This window comes from Heterodontus francisci, chromosome 34 (genome assembly GCF_036365525.1).
Source record: "Heterodontus francisci isolate sHetFra1 chromosome 34, sHetFra1.hap1, whole genome shotgun sequence".
Classification (NCBI taxonomy): Eukaryota; Metazoa; Chordata; class Chondrichthyes; order Heterodontiformes; family Heterodontidae; genus Heterodontus; species Heterodontus francisci.
In genome coordinates this window covers 49,140,832-49,144,960 of record NC_090404.1, presented here as the reverse complement: position 1 = coordinate 49,144,960, position 4,129 = coordinate 49,140,832, and the positions used below count along the sequence as shown (strand labels likewise).

At 39.4% G+C, this 4,129-nt stretch overlaps 1 pseudogene; it reads right to left on the bottom strand.

The window, feature by feature from the left end:
• Positions 1-2,323: 2,323 nt before the first annotated feature.
• On the bottom strand, positions 2,324-3,917 carry LOC137348891 (probable G-protein coupled receptor 139; annotated as a pseudogene).
• Between the last annotated feature and the right edge of the window lie 212 nt (positions 3,918-4,129).

Sequence of the window (4,129 nt, the reverse complement as noted above, 5' to 3'; positions counted from 1 at the left end):
ATTGACGGAAGATTTGAAAACGTTGTACAATATTATAGCAAGTTTATATACGGTGGAGTATGTCGTCGAATGTTGTTCCTATTAGCCAGCAGTAGGGCACACAGTTTTAAGATTTTGAGCAAGAGATGCAGGAGGCTGTGAGAAAGAATGTCTTCAATGCAACAAATGGTAATGACCTGGAATTTGTGGCCTACCAGGGTGGTGGAAGCAGAGACGATCGATGATTTCAGAATAAAATTAGATGGGCACATTTTCAGGGATTTGGGCTTAGAGCAGGGTAATATTACTGACTGGATTGCTGTACAGTGTACTGGCATAGACTCGATGTGCCTATTGGTGAAAAATAATGGGATTAAAAATGCATGTTGCCCAATATATGGAATATTAAAATGGATCAGAAAGTAAGAAATGGTGAAATGATGAATAAAGTAAATAGCAAACGTATATGAGTAATCACATATGAATAAAAATAAAGTTAATGCATTAAATAGAAAGAAAGCAATAATTAATCCACAAACAAGCAAATACACTATATTGAACGTAACCATGAACACATTTAAAGTAAATGCATTGGAAGTAAGTGATATAGCTCAAAGACAGGCACATATAAGGGTTGAACATAGGCATAAGTGGCATCAGAGATTCACATGCAACGAATCATGGTATTTTTCATGTGACACAAAAATAAGTGGCTTTGCTTCTGTTTGATGGATGAGCAGACCTTTATTCATTTTAGAAACCTTTTCAGGTTGACTTTTTCATAGGGACCTATTTGCACCAGAGAAGGATACAATTCAGCTTTGTGCATATTCAGTTTTTTTGAAATTATCACTCACTTCCTTTCATTCCTCTATTCATTTACCGAAAGCTTTTGAAATTTATTTCAGTATACGGGGGATGGGATGGAGTCAGTCCGAGGCACAGACAGGAAGGACATTACTGTTGGCCAGGATTTTGCAGTCAGCTGCCGTCGAATGCCGCTCACCATTTGTTGCACTTACACATACCCATTGATTTAAATGAACACTATAACTTGCTATCAGTAGAAATGTCGATCAGTTCGAGGTGACAGGGGACCTATGTAACCTGAGCAAGCAGCTGTCTATCTCCTTCTCCAATCATGTTGAAGAATGCTTATTGAGATACGCAAAACCTGAACCAGGAACGATATGTGACAAGAATTAATTCAAAGTAAATTATGTACAGGGAGCGAAATAAAAATAGGGAGCGATAGAATTAAGAGAGAGAGAGAGAGGGAGAGAAGAAGAAGAAGAAGAAGCAATGATTAATGTAATTTGAAAAATCTCTTGAAAGTTCCAGTTTACATTAAATACACTGCATACATCCAGACATCAGATGCAACAAATGCATTTTAGGTGTCATTTATTAACTCAAGTTCTTCCAAATAGCAATTACTTTTTTCTGGAATTATGCAACTTACTCCATCACTAATATTAAGCTGTCTGGCCTGGAGTTACCAGATTTATGCCTCTCCATTTTTTTTGAACAGTGGGGCAGTGGTTTCAATCTCCTAGTCCTATGGCATCAATCCCATGTCAAGAAAGGCTGGACAATTGTGGTCAGTGATTCCATTATGTGCATACTTACTTTCCTCAACAACTTTGAATGCATTCCAATTGCAACACATGAGTGTTGTACTTTGGACGCTGCCAACCTTTTAAATACTTGCACTTTATCTATGCTTTATCCGAGGCAATTTCTCTATTACTTCTTCCCATGCAGTGACGTTGGCAGGACCCTTCTTTTATGTGAAGCCAAAAGCAAAGGAAATCCATATTGTCTCAATGAAATATAAGCATTTAACGAGGTAAGATTATCCATCAATAAGCCATTGAAAACAATTTATTGTCAATTGAATAATTACCTGATATAATGAATACATTTGTATTTTTACCAACGAAACGTTCTGCTCCAGTGGGCTTGATCTGCAATCTGAACCAGTTTTCCACGGGAGACGAGTATTTCACCCAGAACCAGACCCAGCTCCTGTGTCCCTCATCCATTATGCAACTCCAGTCCTGAGTCTCAAACATAAATGTACATATACTCCAAGAGACACGAGGCTAGGGGAATATACCAGGTCAGGGTCAGCACGGACACGAAAACTGGAAACTAACTGAAACCAGGTTATAATAGTGCTTTGTGCAATTATGTAGCGTTCCTCATATGTTTTCAAATTCGCATTGGGCAAGGATATTAGGTTGAGTGTCTATGTAACTGGAAAAGGGGACCATGTCTGACATTGGCATGAAGAGCACAGCATTAATGCCGGTACATTTCATGCTACAGCTTACTATTTTTATCATTTTAATATTTTAACAAACAGACTCATTGAATAACTCACCCCATTCTTTAACTCCTCTCTAAATTTACTCTGGGTGCCTGCATAAATAAATGGGTTGATGCAAGAACTCAAAAGTTGAAGCATAAATCCGCTTTCCTCCAGGATAAAATTTGACTCATTGAAATTGGAACCTGAGAAATAACTGACCTTTGCGACTCTGACATAGAGGAAAGTTATAAGAAACAACGACCATAAAAGGATGAAACTGCCCGAGATACAGAAGAGTAAAACGATGGACTTTCTCCGGTTCTCCATCTCTGTGTCACTCCGATTGTCTCCATTTCTGTGGACCAGGATTCTTCTGCGAATTCTAATGGTCACGAGAATGTGTTTGACGGTAGTAATATCAGGATGAAAGGCAGACAGGGAGTTAAAATGCAATGAGTCCAGTCAAAAGCAGCCCATGAGGGTGAGGTACTAAATATTAGTTTTGTGTTGCACAGCCAAGGTACATCATTAATTATGACAAAAGGCTCATAAACAAAATACCAGGGGATGTTTCTAACACAGCTGAGCACAAACCATTCCTATAACCAGGGCTGCCGCCTTCTCTGTGCAATATTTTGTTTTCAATTTCTGGCAACAAATCGCTACATATCGATCAAAGGTGAACAAGACCGTTACCCAGTCAGAACAATCTCTGACTCCATAAATTGGAACAAAACTAAAACTACAGACTGGCGTGATGGACAAGAAACTGAACGGAAAATAAATACCCACAATCCGGTTTAAAATCACAGCGGTGATGATGACCAGGAGATCTGTCAACGCCATGGATACGAGGCAGTAAGTGATACATCTGGAGAGACCGCTTCTTCCTCTGAACAGGATTATAATCACTGCCAAATTAGCTGTGAAAGAGGAAAATAGATATAGTGAGTGAACAAGTGATTGAGGGAGAGAGAAAAAAAAACTGAACATGCTGGGAATGCTCACAGATCAGACAGCAACTGTGAAGAGAGAACAGAGCGTTTCTAGTCGAAACACGTTTATCCCACCAGAAAAAAACGTGCCTCCAACGATGCAACACTCTCTCAGTACTGCACTGCAGTAAACGCTTACTCAGTATGCAGCGAAGAGCAAAGACGAAAATAGTCTGGCTCATTGACGCCCCAGGGAGCGCTAATGCAATATCTGTACCGATTTAAAAGAGAACACTTCTCACATTGCAGCACAGACACACAACAGAACTCCACTTATGCCGTGATAACAGTGTTGAAATTCATCCAAAGTAGCCGTTTCAGTAACACAATAGAAGTCCATCTACACCACGAAATGGTACTCATGAAGAGTCGAAATGTACTGCGAAGTGGAATAAATAGCACCGTTCAATAGAACATACTATAACATTAAAGGGGACCGAATACCCCTTTGGAGTGAAGAGAGGATATCGATACAGTGGTGAAGCGCTGCTACGAAATGAGAGCACTGATGCAGCTAACATCTGATTCCATTAACTGATGACTGACGACAATTTCTTACCTGGAACCCCGACAGCTGCAAGGATGGGATAGTATAGTGCAAACACCAGTCCTTTTGGTGATCCGTGCATTTCTATTCGAATTTATGTGCGCGCTCTGCATTGCAATCAATGATTTTCATATTTATACCTGATATCAGGCTCTAGGGTGATGGTTTGATCTTTTATATTAATTATGCTAATTGAAACAAACTGATTAGTGCAGCTGCTGCCAGGTTCACATTTATGTTTTGATGGAATGGAATGTTTCAAAAGGGATATGACATGGCTCTAATTTGAAACAC